Source organism: Tenrec ecaudatus, chromosome 6, assembly GCF_050624435.1.
Source record: "Tenrec ecaudatus isolate mTenEca1 chromosome 6, mTenEca1.hap1, whole genome shotgun sequence".
NCBI classification, from domain to species: Eukaryota; Metazoa; Chordata; class Mammalia; order Afrosoricida; family Tenrecidae; genus Tenrec; species Tenrec ecaudatus.
Genome location: NC_134535.1, coordinates 21,903,816 through 21,919,883, shown reverse-complemented (window position 1 = coordinate 21,919,883; position 16,068 = coordinate 21,903,816). Strand labels below are relative to the sequence as shown.

At 43.4% G+C, this 16,068-nt stretch overlaps 1 protein-coding gene and 1 non-coding gene across 3 annotated transcripts in view; one reads left to right on the top strand and one right to left on the bottom strand.

The window, feature by feature from the left end:
* Positions 1 to 16,068, top strand: part of TXNRD1 (thioredoxin reductase 1) — a 115,626-nt gene that overhangs the window by 34,618 nt on the left and 64,940 nt on the right. The window lies entirely within an intron of this gene.
* LOC142452057 (U6 spliceosomal RNA) lies at positions 1,728 to 1,831 on the bottom strand. Its single transcript, XR_012785121.1, has one exon. It is a non-coding gene; the product is annotated as a U6 spliceosomal RNA (small nuclear RNA).

Here is a 16,068-nt window from a genome sequence, read left to right as displayed (position 1 = left end):
AGGAATGAACACAGTGTAAAGCAAGTGGACATGTCCCTTAAGGATGGAAAGGTGAGGGAGCTAACACTGGAAGGGAAGCACCGGAAGGGGAGACCAGGTACTTGGAAGGCAGAGAAGTTAACAAGGGTGCCAGTGGATGGGTGGGTAGTCACTAGGGGCAAGTTTTAAGTCCTTTGAAAATTTTACACCTGCCCTCAAACACTAATTAGACAGGAAGCACCTTTCTTTTTCTGCAGACATGGTTACAGATCTATTAATCCTGGCTAGGAGCTTCCATTCATCTGTTGCTAAAATTCCCCCAAGAAAATGTGATGTACGTAAGAAGGGATGGGATTCTCTCACATCAACTTCTGTACCTAAAGGATGGGAGCCTCTTGCTGACCCTTTATGTATGACCTGTTGCTTCGTCATACATGAAAAGCTGTCTTCCATTTCATGTTTTGTACTAGTCTGGAATTTGGGCAACTGGTGGGGATAAATCAGGATTTATAGTGTAAGGCTGCACAGTCTGACCTGCAGACTCCTAGAGGTGCCTGAGACTTCTTGAAGGGCCTTCAAGGTCAAACTGCTTTCACGAGCATGTGAAGGCTTTATTGGCCTCCCAGGGCAGCCACACAGGATATACAATCAGGTCTGTGCCTTGCAGGGGCTTGTAATTATAGATCAGCTACTCTTCATGTGGTGCCTCACACTGGCTTCGTGAACAAGCAGCTTCTCTCTCTTCTCCTGCTTGACTCCTTCAAGAAAGCTTCATAGAAGTGGGAGAGTCAAGAATAGGAGGAGGAAACAGAATGTGCGGCTAATTGTTATCGTGAACAACTGCTTCCCTTACCATGAGAGCAGAACAGGGTATCATTAGTTAGCACTTTAGTCAGAGTCTGTAGAAGAATCTTGATCAAAAGGGGGAAATCAAAACAGGATTTCATATTCTCATGGAGTCCAGACTTTTTGGAGCCAAAAATACTGGATGAACCCTTAAAACTCTTGCCCTGGGATTATCTTTAAACCTTTAAACCAAAAATATCCCAGGCAGTCTCTTTTAAACCAAACAATAGTTTAATTTCACTCGTAAAAAATATCTGCCTTGCGCATTATGCTCTCTCAAAGACCTAGCCATAAGGGATCAAATTGACGCAGCAGTTTGAAATATGCAATAGTTCAGGGTACAGTGAATTTGTGTTCATGAAGGAGAAACGAGCTGGAAAAGAACGAAGAGAGTGGTTATGTTACTTGAAGAATGTAATCAATGTCACTAATTGTAGCTGTAGAAATTGCTAGATTGGTATATGCTCTGCTGTGTAGATTTTTAAAAATTTTAAATCATTTTATTGGGGTTCATACAACTCTTACCACAATCCATACATACATCAATTGTGTAAAGCACCCTTATACATTCATTGCCCTCATCATTCTCAAAATTCGTCTTCCACTTGGGTTCCTGGAATCAGCTCATTTTCCTTTTTCCCTCCCCGCTCCCCCCTCCCTCATGAACCCTTAATAATTTTTTAATTATTATTTTATCTTATCTTACACTGCCCGGCGTCTCCCTTCACCCACTTTCCTGTTGCCCATCCCCCAGAGAAGAGCTTATATGTAGATCCCCGAGATCAGTTCCCCCTTTTTAGCCCCACTCCCTTCCCGGTATCACCACTCTCACCCTTGGTCCTAAGGGGTTCATCTGTCCTAGATTCCCTGTGTTTCCAGATCCCATCTATACTGTACATCCTAAAAATATGGAACGCTTCACGGATTTGCGTGTCATCCTTGCACAGGGGCCATGCTAATCTCTGTATCACTCCGATTTTAGCACATGTGCTGCCGAAGCGAGCACTGCTGTGTAGATTTTAAATGGCAACAACAAATTAAGAAAAAGAAAAAAATTCTCCATAGGTCTTGTCTACCTAATCTTCCCAGTGCCTGGATCACAGTAAGTACTAAAGGGTCCAGACAGTACAAGTGGTAGCTAGGGATGCCAGGTATAGAATCAGTGCCTGACTGATTCATTCAGCATGTGTATGGAGCGTTGCTGTGCCCATTCCCTGAGCTAGGCAGGTGAACTTGATGCTCTTTTGGAGTTAGAGTCCCTTGGGATTCTCTAGTAAAATCTTATCTCCCGGTAGAGTCCAGGGCCTGCAGCAGCCAGTACAATGTGCTGCCTAACTAAATTGGTAATGGAAAAACTGCCAGTGAATTCTTGTGTTTTCAGTAATATTAACAAAACAAACAAACAAACGAAGACGGATAGCCTTGATGCCGGGAAGCCTCTTCACCACCCCACCATCTCCCCTTCCCTCCTTCCATCCCCTTTCATTTTGTTCCAGCCGCTAGAGGGTCATGATTGGGGACAACTGCTATCTACCACGCTTGGTCTTGAGGAGAGGAGCTCAGCTGCAGGAAGGCATAGCTTTCGTGTGGCGTGAGGCAGTCAGGTGTGCTCTCCCGCGGCCTACGCACACAGTATCCCTTCTGTTGACTCTTCTGAATACCACCAGTGAGGTAGATGGTGATATCACGCTCTTAGGATGAGGAAACCAAGCGTGGAAAACTGAATACACAGGATGGATGGATGGCCAAAGGACCATTGGTAATTCTTGGTCCCTCCCCTGCTCCTTCCAGCTACCTCCTTAGAACCTCTCATGACTCACCCTACCTGCCTTCCCTATGATGTTCCTGGTATTGGCCTCCAGACTAGAACATGACTCCTCTGTAAGGTGTTCCTGGATGCGGCGGTGACTGTTGCACCCGGAGGTTATGCAACCTGCCACCAGACCAGCTGCTCTGTAGCTGTCCCTGTGGATGAGCTGCCTCTCATGGGGCTTATTCATGTCGAAGCCTTGGATCTTTGCATCATATGCCTGTCCAGTGGCTTTGATCTGAGAGAGACACTTCAACATAATCATCTTCATTTTGTCCAGCACTCTGTAGTGCTGCGTGTGGAGATACAAGGCTTTGGAGGACTTGTGAGGCAGTTTTCCCAGATATAGGTCAGGATGCCCTGTGTTACCAGCTTGGGGGTTCTGGTGTGTAGCCTGCTGGCCTCTTGGCGGCTTGGGGGGACTATGGCTATGGTGTTTGCAGAGGGGAGTGAGGAGCTAACGCTCGAGTTCCTTCTTGATGCTGCTGTCTTACATCTCTCACGTCAGCCACCCAGGGGTTCTATGAGCTGGTTGGAATTCATTCTGTTTCACTTAGCATTTGAGTAACCTGCTCAGTGTTCCCGTGCCACCTGTCTGGCTCCCCAGTTGCTTCCTCAGGCATCGCTTTCCTTAGACTAAGAAGAACCCCTCACCAGCAGAAGTGCTTCAGGCTAGCTCCGATCATTCCCTTTGGCTGTTTTGATTACAGCAGATGTATAAAACCCCAAACAAACAAACAAACAAAAACTCATGGCCATTGAACTCATTGGTACTGATGTAACAATAGACACGTAGACCAATGGGATAGAATTAAAAGCTCAGAAATAAGCCCACACACCTGTGGTCTATTGACTTTTGACAAGCGGGCCCAAACCATTCGGTAGGGAAGTAAGAGTCTTCAATAAATGGCGCTGGAAAATTGGATTTCCACATGCAGAAAATTAAAATGTGTCTTGGATTGGGCAAATTTGCTGCAAAAGATCTCTTTAAGTATTAAGAAGTAACGATAGCACTTGGAAGACCAAGATGCACTTGACCCAAGCAGTGGTATTTTCAGTCACCTCATGCAGAAGCTGGACAAAGAATAAGGAAGACCTAAGAAGAATGATACCTTTGAATTTTGGTGTGAGTGATGTATGTTGGCAGGACCATGGACTTCCAGAAGAATGAACAAATGTGTACAGCCAGAATGCTCCTAAACATTACATTCAAAATAATTCATAATCTGATCATTCAAAAGCAGTACATTGACAGGGAGCTGCTAGAAATTTGGACCACGCTCTAGAAAAGGACATCATGCTTGGTAAAGTAGAGGGAGAGCCAAAAAGAGGAAGACCCTGAAGGAGATGGTTGACACAATAGCTGGAAGGATGGGCTTATACATAGGACAATTGTAAGGACGGCACAGGACCCGGCAGTGATTTGTTCTGTTGTATATGAGGTTGTTATGAACAACATGATACACTCTGGTCTTTCTGGATCCATGCAGGGTGGATAAATTCCAGAACTATTCCTCTGAGATAATCTTTCAACCTTAAACCAAAACATTCCGTAAAGTCATTTTAAAACCAAGGAAAAGTTTAGTTTATCTATTTTTAAAATGTCTACCTTGAGCCACTATGCCCTTTTAAGAGCTCCCTGCAGGGGATCAGATTGACAATAGCAGCTAGAGAGGGTAGACAGGTGCCTTGGAGGACAGTACCTTTATGCAAATGAAGGATGAGCAACTCAGCCAAGGCAGTGGGCCTGGTTGCACATATTGAAGGGCACAGTCAATGTCACCAAACCGTATTCATAGGAACTGTTGGATGGGTGTACGTTTTGCTCTGTAGATGATCAACAACAACAAAGTAAATAATATATATATTTTAATGAGCTGGAAAGCCTCGTGGCTTGTTCATTGAGAATGAATCTAATCAGGAGTGTGTGGCGGAGAGAACATAAGAGCTCTGAATGGAAGCTGTCAGTCCATGGTAGCAGCCAACCTCATCTTTCTCCCCCAGAGAACTGCTCCCTGAGTGTGCCTTATAGAAAGCCTTCTAGAATCCTTCTAGAATGCATCCTGTGTCTCCTGCAGAACAGCTGTTGCCCTTAACCGGCCACCCTGGCAGTTAGGCGCCCCACGAGGAGCCTGGTATGCCAAGCGGGCTCCTCGTGGAGACCATGGTCTGATAAAACACAAACACCACAAAGTCAGACCCCCAGAGAGCCAGTGGGAATATTTAGGTTATGCATTTTATATTTTGTCTTAAAACATCACAACTTTTGTACATTATTATGAATTCTTCATTTATCTTCTCAATGATTATGAAATATCCCACGTGTACTACTTACATAGCCATTTCCCTATGGTTGGACAAATAGTCTGTTGTCAGTTTTTTGCTATTGTGGAATCACAGTTTTAAAATATTTTTCTTTCTACCTAAAATTTTTGCTGTATGCAAAATTATTTTTCTTAGGATAGAATACTGGATTGGATTTCTTGGTCAGAGTATGAACATTGCTATAGTCCTAGAGTCTTTTAAATAGTTTTACTCATTAATAACTCCACGAGCTCAGTAAATTGTCATTGCGCTTAGTGGCAATTCAGAAAGATCAATAAAAAATCATATTTGCCAATTTGAAAGATGGTAAATGTTTATTTTAATCTCATTGAATATTAGTGAGGCAGAACATTTTTTCTCTATGTTGTTTTTCATAGTCTGCGAGTTATCTGTTCATGTGTATCATGGAATAATAACAGCAGGAAGCCCTATATATCCTTTCTAGAAGCCATGGTTTAATAGGCCTGCCGTCTAGCTACATCAGGTAGGTATTACTCTTATTGTTGCCGTGTCGCAGATGAGGAAATGCAGGCAGAGAGAAGTTGAATAACTTGCTCAGGGTCACACAGCCAGTTAGTATCAGAAGTGAAATGTGAAACTTGGAAATCTGGTTTCCAAATCTAGGTTCTTAATCAGTGCTGTTTTATTCTCAGATCTAATCTGTGCTTCCGGCAGGGTTGATCTCTGTGACTGCTCTCTGTGGACTGCTGCACACACACATCAGGCTGACGCCTACATTTGTATTCATGCTGTTCATGGAAGGAGCTACATGCGGCATCGACTACACCAGTGTGTGCTCCACTCTCTCTTTTTAAACTTTTATTGTGAATTAGGTGGGGGTTTACATTTCAGATATCATTTTTTGTATTGAACATTAAAACAACCTATCAAACATCCCAATAGCTTTCCCTGCCACTGCCCCACCTCCTTATCCTCCCCTCTTCTCCCCCCGCAACCCTGCACCCCACCTCTTGCCTCTTGCCCATCTTGTAGAGTATTATCTTTGGCTTTTCATCACCTAGCTAAGCCCTGTCTACCCTCGAGTCCAGGGTTGAAGAACCTTTTTCTGCCAAGGGCCATTTAGAACATCATTTACAGGCCATACTATTCAGACATTTGATTAACTTATCCCTATGGAAGCAACAGTCAAGACATCAAACAACGCATTGCATCGGATAAATCTGTTGCCCAGATCTCTTTAAAAAATGCTGAAGAGCAAGGATGTTACTTTGAGGACTAAGGTGCGCCTGGTCCAAGCCATGGTATTCTCCGTTGCCTCGTGTGCATGTGAAAGGTGGACGTTGACTAAGGAAGACTGAAGAAGCATTGGTTCCCTTGAATTATGGTGCTGGTGAAGAACATCGGAAGTACCATAGACTGCCAAAAGAACTTGGAAGAAGTACAGCCAGAATGCTCCTTAGAGGCAAGGATGGTGAAACTTCATCTTACATACTTTGGACATGTTATCAAGAGAGGTTAGTCCCTGGAACAGGCCATCTTGTTTGATGCAGAGGGCAGTGAAAAAGGATGACCCTCAACAAGGTGGACTGGCACAGTGGCTGCAACAATGGGCTCAAACATAACAATTGTGAGATGATGTAAGACTTCTATTGTTCATAGGATCACTATGAGTCGGAACCAACTCAGTGTCGCTTAACAACAACAATTTGCTAAATAAACTGTCTCATCTCCATTTAATGTCTTTTGGCTCTTTGTCAAAACTCAGTTGTCTGTAGGTAATTGGATTTATTCCAGGGTTCTGTGTTCTGTTCCATTGATCTATGAAATTTTCATTGTACCAGTACCAGGCGGTCAGCTTCTCATGGGTGTGTAGTAGGTTTTGAGGAGGGGAAGTGAGAGGATTCCTCCTTTTGTGCTTTGCTTATCCTGGGTCTCTTTCCATATAAACTTGGTTTCCAGTTTCCAGTGTTTCCAGTTTTTAAAAGAATAATGCTGGGGTCTGGATCAGAATCGCATTATATTTGTAGATTGCTCTGGGTAGTATAACAGGAGCATTAGTGGCAGGGTGGATTGTGTGTTAGACTGTGACATATGAGGTCAGCAGTTGGAGACACCAGCCACTCCTTGGGAGAAAGATGAGGCTTTCTATTCTGGTAAACATTTACAGTCTTGGAAGCCCACAGGCGCAGTTCTACTCTGTCCTGTGCGGTCTCTAGGTGTCAGAATTGACTTGATGGCAGTGAGTTTGTTGGTTGTTTTTTGTTTGTTTGTTTTTAGGATTTAGATAGTATTGTTATTTTCACAATGTTGTCTTTCTATCCCTGACCATAGGACATTGTTCCATCTGGGTAGGTCTTCTTGGTGTTTTACCCTTTCCTTTGTATGTCTTTTGTTTCTTTAGTAGGTTATTCCTAAGTGTTTAATCTTTTGGATGGCTTTGTAAATGATACTATTTTCGTGGTTTCCTTTTCAGAGTATGTGCTCTGCCCGAAAGTACATGACCAAGGGCATTGGAGGCGTGTGGTTATATAGCATCACATAAGAACCTCTACATATAGAGCTCTCGTATTTATGTATATTTCCATTTTGCAATAAATGCAAGAGTAGGGAAGCTGATGATTCATTGAAGAAACTATCATATTACAAAAGAATCTGTCTTAGAGAGGAAGTAGAAAATATGTTTGTGTGGCGTACAGACCTGGCTTCAAATCTGTGCTTTACTCACCTCCAGCTCTATTGTAAGCAAGTGGGGAAAGCGTTATCCCTCCAGTTGTGTTATTAGGATTAAGTGGGCTATCAGTAATGCCTCTGCCATAGTGTTAACTTAATGTCACCTTCTCAATGTATTTAGATGTGCACAAGTATGGAACTAGAGTAAGCTTCTCATAAGGCAGGATAAATCTCTTTTCAATAGCCACTTAAAACATTCTAGTAAGTTATTGACTTATTTCCCCCCTCCTATTTTAAAATACTTGAAGATCTGTTCTTTTACATTAGCGATATGAGTCCTGCCTCTAAGGAGCTCATGATCCGCTGTCGCCCACTAGTCATAGTCGTCACAAGTAGGGCTCTTTGCTCCTCTGCGCCTTTGTATTCCCTCTTGAAAAATGGGAAAGTCTGTAAAATGCCTCGCACAGTTCCTAGCCCAAAGTCAGCTTTAGGATTAGCTGTTAATTAATATAATATTACCCAGCATTAAAATAATTCACCTAGAGTTTTGATTGCATGGGGAAAATGCCTATACCATAATGTTTAATGAGACAATTGCCAAGTTTAAAATAGCATGTATAGGATAATCATGTCCTGCTTTTAAAAGCATAGCAAGTGAACAAGGGAGAAAAAATTAATAAAACCCAGTATTTGTGCATCTGTCTTGCTAATGTGATAGGTGCCAAGGGTCTGGTCCCTCCTGGGAGAAGTGTTACCAGGAGAGACAAGGGAGTGGATGTGGGAGGATGGAGTATCATTCATTGAGAGGGGGGACAGAGTTTAGACTAGAGAGAATGATGGATTTGGCTCTGGGCATATGAAGATTGTTCAACGTCAATGTATAGGCTGACGGATATATGTTAGGATAACCTGGAGATACAGAATTGGGAAGGTTTAACCTATAGATAGGAGTAACCACAAAAGAATGAGGGCACTCAGGTAATGTCTAGAGAAAAGCAAGACATGAGCCTTAGATCTTTGATTGCTCTCTAATGGTGAGATTCTGGATTACTTTGTTTCTCTGTCTGTTTGCTTGGTTTTGTTTTTTTTTCCATTTTTTTAAACAATGTAAATATGTTACCTATAATGTAATGTAAGCACAAGGGGTTTAGATAGGACTAGGTTTGGGCACAAGTGACAGCAAACCCATTGCAAAAACAACAGTAGCTCAAACGAGATACACTTGTTTTTCTCTCCCTTAAAAGAAGTCAGAGGCAGTCTGTCCAGGCCTTGTATGACACGCCATATTATTGGGTACAACGTTGAGTCGTTCTATTTGCTTGTTCTATAATCCTCATCATTTTTCTTCCATCTTGTGTTTCAGGATGGGGAAGATCCCAGCCTTCAGTTGGGAAAAGGGTTGACGGAGGGCACATCCCTTTCATTTAAGACTATTTCCTGGAAGTTGCACATGACAGTTCTGCTTGCATCCTTTTGGCCAGAACATAGTCACTTACTCATACTTATGTTGAAAGGAGATTGGGAAATTACATCCTTTTTTGGCATGCGTGGGCCTAGCTGAAAATCAGGAATCCAGTTAGTGATGCTGTGAACATCTTTAATTTTGTCTAAAAACAAGAGAGGTTGATTTTTCTGAAGGGATGAGTACAATATTTTCCATATAAACTATACATTCTCTATTTAAATAGAAAACACGGAGACACTATGCTATGTAGAAGAAGCCCTGGTGGTGTAGTGGTTATAAGTTGGCGTGTTATCTGCATGGTCAGCAGTTCGACACTACCAGCAGCTCCTTGGGAGAAAGACTGGGCTTTCTACTCCCATAAACAGTTGCAGTCTCTGAAACCCACAGTGGGGTCACTATGAGTCAGCATTGACTTGATGGCTCTGAATTTGTTTGTTTATAATATGGTAACTACGTCACGGCCCCAAATCAAACTCACTGTCATCCAGTGGTTTCCAACTCACAGTGACTCTAAGACTAGTGACTTCCAAGACCATGACTCTTTTGGGAGCAGACAGCTGCATCTTTTTTGCATGAATGGCTTGTGGATTTGAACTGCTAGCTTTGTGGTTATCAGCCTAGCACCTAATCCACAGCACCACCAGAGTTCCTTTATATGTCAAGAGTAAGCTGGAAAACGTTTTGCCTTCTTACAAGGCCAGTGATTGAATACTGAACTAAAGGCCTGGTGTGAACATGGATTTTGTCTCCAGTGAACCCCCTCCAATCATGGATGAGGGATGTGAGTAGCCCTGTCATCAGACAGAGAGCAGCATTGTTGATTGAAGCAGATGTCGTTAGGGCATCACATTCTCCCTTTAGACCCATTTTCTTTCTTTCTTTAATTTTTTAAGATCATTTTATTGGGGGCTCTTATAGCTTATAACAATCCATATGTCAATTGTATCAAGCATATTTGTACATATGTTGCCATCATTATTTTATAAACATTTACTTTCTATTTGAGCCCTTGGTATCAGCTCCTCTTTTTTTCCTCCTTCCCCCTTCCCACCCTTGTGACCCCTTGGTAAATTATAAATTATTATTTTCATGTCTGACACCGGTTATTGTCGCCCTTCTCCCACAGTTTCTGTTGTTTCTCCCCCTGGGGATGATGTGCCAATCATTGTGATCAGTTTCCCCCTTTCCCCCCTCCTCTTCCCACCTTCCCCTTACCCCCCTGGTATCACTACTCCCTTTCTATTTCTGCGGGGTTTATCTGGCCTGGATTCTGTGTATCATGAGCTCTTATCTGTACCAGTGTACATGATCTGTAGACCCATTTGAAAACTTTCCATTTTTCTGAGTGAGGCAGTAAATACGCATGGACTCGGCCCTTGGGGAACCCCCTCTGACCATGGCCCATGTGAGTGTGACTGGCCTGGCTATCATGCAGCGTGCATTGCAAAGTGGATTGTTGCAGATGCAGCTAGGTTGAAAATTATCGCTCTACCATTTGACCTTCCTTATGATCCATTTAAATTTATTTTCTGCTTTTCTATTGAGGTGTTTATCTGTTTTACTTTGTTATTTTTTTATTGTCTTTCTGTATATGAAACCCAGAATAGATCAATCTTTAGAGAGTAACTAGATTCATGGCTCCTTGGGGGTACAACAAAGAAGGTTGGAGGACATGGGGAGCTAATAATGGAAGAAAATGTGCTAAAACTGATAGTAGTGAGGACTGTACAGCTCTTCTTGGTGTGACTGAATTATATGCCAATAAAAGTGTTGGGGAAAATATTGAACAAGTAAAAAATAAAAATAAAGGTCTGGGGTGTATTTTGCCTCAGAGAAGGAGTAGATCTATCTGAATGCTGTGGATGAGAGTAGGGGCTAGTCCAGCCTCCTTTCTGGTAACAGAGTCTTAGAAAGTTCCTGAGAGGATTAAAAGATCAAATAACCATTGTAAATCAGTACATCAAGGCCTTCAGAAATGTTTTGGTGGAGAACTCCAAGGCTCTCGCTGTCTTGCAAGTCACAGTGCTGGTCTTAATACTTATAAGGTTTATGAGACACAGGTCATTCTCAGTTCAAACCAGGACATAGACTACTAGCCACCAAGCAGGAGGACTGAAGGCTACCCCAAATTCAGCCCCACAGAGTGACTGCAGCCCTCCGCCAGTGGTGGGACTTGCTTATAGTCAGTCAGCAGCTCCTATGGGGTTCTGGAGCTTCAGCTCTTGAGGAAATGTGAGGGGGATGTTCCTTGCAGTATCAACTACCTATTAGTGTGTAAGAATTTTGAGATTGGTAATAATAAGCTACATGGTGCTTTCATCTGTAGGATCTTAAAGCTGTTTGCTACATTAATTAATACTCACACAGTCCCTTGGTGGGTGGTGGGGGTGGCTGATCTCCAGTTTCATAAGAGACATCTGGGAGTCAAATGGAATGGAACCTAACTTATACCTGCCAGGCTCTTCTGCCAGTGGTTTTCCACACTAGAAACGGTGTCTTCCCTTTTCTCTAGAGTTGAAACGGGACCCTGAGAGACGAAGAAAATGGTGTGGTGAAAAGGGACATTTCTGCCAAAAAGCATGCATTAAGGTTTTCAGAAGTTTCTCCTGTTCTTTTAGCTACTTATTAAGGAAAATTGTGTTCTTCTTCTGCCAGGGAAAAACATGCTCTGAGTAAGGAGAATAAGTACCCTGTGGAAAATGGGGCGCTTAGCCATAGGCTGCTAATTACAAGAAGGATGAATGGGATCACCCTCTGAGTTAGCTTTTGAACAGCATCTAGGGTAACTCATCATTGACAGTTACTGTGAATGAGTAACCTGTAGAAGGAGGAGACCCAGACTCTTAACCGAGCTGACGGCTTCCTAGCTTGACACGATGCATAGGCTTTCAAAATGAGGACAACTCGAATACCAAGTCCTTACCACAGTCTGAGCCCTGCACATCTATTTACATCTAATTCACACAAGGGCCACAGGAGTTGTCGGAACCATGTATAGATAGATCATGTTTTACAGATGAGTCAACTGACAGGTAACAGAACCATCGGTAGCAAAACCAGGCTATTTGACTTTAGTGCAAACCTCCTTAGCTGCTGGATGCTCCTGCTTGCTAGGAACAGCTAGATCAAGCTATGGAATCTCTTCAAAGATTTACACTAAAGAAGACCTGGCCACATTGGAAGGCAGAAGGCTTGACTAGTCATGAATTATGATTCAAACCAAGCCAAGTTCACTGCTACGGAGTCTGTTTTATTAAGCCATGCGGGCTCCCATTGGCCACTTGGAACGGGAATAGGCTCTGGGGGTTGATAAAGTTGAGCTTTAATACAATACTTCTTGTCTTTTGTTTGTGTTGAGGATGTGGTGGTGAAGTGGAAGGGCGTACTGTGGCTCTTCCATTCATGTCTGTGTAACTCCCACCAAGTAGTTGTGTGAATCTATGTACATATGTGTGTGAAACACTAATAATGGAGGTTAGTCAGCATTGCCAGTCCACTAAAAATATAAGTGAGCCAGCGCAGAAGCATAAGAACCCTATGGCCATCACGAAAGCAGCGTCACCAGTGAAGTGTGTGCAAAATCCTTGTGTGAAGTGGTGGAGGTAGCAGAGCCACCAGAGGCTGTGGCACTGCGGCCAAGAAACTGCAACAGAGACCACGAGGAAGAGCAGAGAAGCACTACCATGACAGTGACACAGTACAGTGTGCAGGCTTCCTGGCCCATGCAACACGGCAAGAGGCCAAGGACCAGAGATAAACATGCCTGCTAGCATGGCCAAGAAGAGGCATTGCAGGAAAAAGAACCATTTTGCAACCTGTTAGCTAACCTAATAAGCCCCTTGTCTTGTCTGTGTGTTGTGTGTGGCCACAACAACACATCATTGAACCCAGCAGAGAAGTAGAAGACTGTGGGAGAGCTGTTTGGTGGCAGAATCGGGTAACGAAGGATGGAGGGTAGAAGGATGTCTGATTTCTCTCCTGTGGCAAGTGGCCCTAGACTGGTGTGGAACTGGATTGTCCTTTGTGTAGGCAGAGGAGGTCTGAGTGGTCCCCATGCCGTTTCTTCAGATGCTGTTATTGTCATTAAGTGCTCAACACCCCTCTGTTGTCAAGTAGTTGGTTCCTACCCATAGCAATGGCATGTGCGTGTAAAAAGATGCCCGGTCCTGCACTGAGGGCTTGCCCCTGCCCCATCGCAGCAGTTGGTGCTGTGTTTACATCCATTGTTATAATCACTTTGTCTATCTTATTGAGAGTTTTACTTTTTTTCCATCGACCCTGTACTTTACCAAGAATGTCCTTTTCCAGGGACTGGTCCCTCCTGATAGTATGCCCAAGCCCATGAGACAAAGTCTGACCATCCTCGCTTCTAAGGAGCATTCTGGCTGTACTTCATCTGAGACAGAATTGTTTGTTCTGACAGTGTAGGGTATATTCAGTGATCTTCACCAACCCTTTTCTGAGTGATAGATACATTGACAATGTTAATATCTGCTAGGAAACCTATCAACTGAAATGATATACCGTATATACTTGAATATAAGCCAACCCGAGTGTAAGCTGAGGTACCTAATTATTACACCTGGGAAACCAGAAAAACGATTGACTCGATTATAAGCCTAGGGTGGAAAACGCAGGATGTGAATTAACACAGAGACCAGAGGGGAGAGACAGAGCGCAGCACAGACACATCCTTACCAGTTCAGCTGCCAGCGTAAGTGAATCACTACCAGGTGCTTCTGCGAATTGGAGCCGTCCATGTCATAGGACGGCTCTGGTTGGTTAGATGTCAGTAAACAAACATTCAAAGCCCTGCAGTGTCAGGGGGGCTTTGAATGAAAAGCGGAGGAATGACATTTACCTGTGAGATTTTACACCTCTCTGGGGTACCACTGACCCGTGTATAGGCCGAACCCCAGTTTTCCAGTGTGCTGGAAAACTCGGCTTATATGCGAGTATATACGGTACTTTGTTTTTACATGTCTTTCCCCCCTCTCTTCTTCTTCTATCTAACCAACCTCCTTTCTTTTGAGGTTGCAGTAAAGTCTAAGGTAGCGAGCTGCTGTGAGGAGGAGATGTAAAAGGGAAAGTCGTTCCTACCTCTTGATGACCTTGAACTTTTGGTGTGGTATACTCCTACCAGCTCCAGAGAGCCCTTGTTAGACACTCAGGAATTATGCAAGCAGGTTGGTAGCTTGAAATCAGTCAAATCCATTGCCATTGAGTTAATTCTGATTCATAATGACCCTAGGTCGGGTTTATGAAACCACAAATATTTTTCCTTTAAATTTAATCTGTTGTTGAAAATATGCACAGCAAAACATACACAAATTCAACAGTTTGTACATTTACAATTCAATGACTGATTACATTCTTCAAGCTATACATTCTTATTGTCTTTTTCTGAGAGATTTCTCCCCCATTAAAATAAACTCACCGCTTCCTTGAAGGTTCCTATCGTCTTGCAAGTTGCCATTGTCAATTTGACTTCACATGGATAGTTCTTAAAATAACCTAAGAGACCATACTTGTTACTTGAGCAGACAACCTCACCTTTCTTCTTGAGAGAGTCTGGTGGTTTGAAGTGCTGACCTTGTGCTAAGCAGCCCAGTGCCTAACCCACAGCACTACCAAAGCTCCTTATTTTTACCCTAGAAACTAGCAAATGCTACAAATCAGGACTTCCCACTCAGCAGATCCTATTTACTAGCGCACTCAAGACTCCCCTTTCCTCTCCATTTCCGTGTCCTTCGTGAGCCAGCTGACTTCTGGTTCAGGCAAATCTTGATTGAGTGCCTACTATGGAACGGCACTGCATGAGGTGCTGGGGATGCGAAAACCAGATCCTTAAGCACACTGCGGTGGAGGGAAGGAGTAAGCAGTCTTACCTCTTGTATTACTGAGATGCTTTGAGCCAGTCCAACTGTGTTGCCGGGTGTTTTCAAGTTGGTACCGACTCATAGTGACCCTATGTACAACAGGACAAAACCCTGCCCAATCCTGCACCATCTCACAGTTGTCATGTTTGAGCCCATTGCTGCAGTCGCTGTGTCAGTCCGTCTCGTGGAGGTGCTTCCCCTTTTGTGCCAACCCTTTATTTACCAAGCATTGTGTCCTTTTCCAGGGACTGTTCTTTCCTAGTGACATGTCCAAAGCGTGTAGACAAGTCTCTCCATTCTTGCTTCTGAAGAGCGTCCTGGCTGTGCTTCCGGGGCAGATGGCTGTGGTTGTGGTGGCGGCAGTCCGTGGCACTCTCAGTATTCTATGCCCTGGGTTATTCGTCTGCAAGCGGAGCGGAGAATACTTGTCCCACAGGGTTGTAGAGATGACGCATGACAGCACAGCATTGCTCTGTAAGTGCCAGCTCCAAGGGTGGCAGGCATAGAAACAGAGAAAGAGGAATTAGCTCTGTGTTTGCTCAGGGAAGCTTAGCAGATATTATAACTCCCTGAGCTGGTTTTCAAATGATGAATAAGCTTTCAGGGTCAGTGTTTCATGGATGAAGTCTTCCTTGGTTCACATAAAAAAAATTGGCTTTGGGTTCTTTTTTGTTTGTTTGTTGTTTTACTGCCACACCATGTTGCTATTTTAGCCCTTCATTACACTTTGTTAGTTGTAAAGCAAACAGTGGACTGGGATGTGCACACCTGGATTTTTCTCTCAACTCCACCGCTTACCTGCTTTGTGACCTTTGGCAAGATTCTTACTCTCTTGGAACCTCAGATTTTAATTCTGTACTATAAGTATAATATTTGGACAGACATCCAGCTGCATTACAAACCCCAGCGTTCATTACATATGGCACAAAGTGCAAAAAGTGCACAATAATGAATGTTTTATCGCACTAACACAAATACTGTATGCGGCCTGAGGGAGGCCGGTGCCAAGCCTGAAGCATCACACCCCTTTGTGTGGGAGACAAAGTGTAATTCATGACTCACTCTTGGCCCACACAGGTCTTTTCAAGTCTGTAAACAGAGTTGTAAATGAATGGAGTTTGACTTTCAAGCAA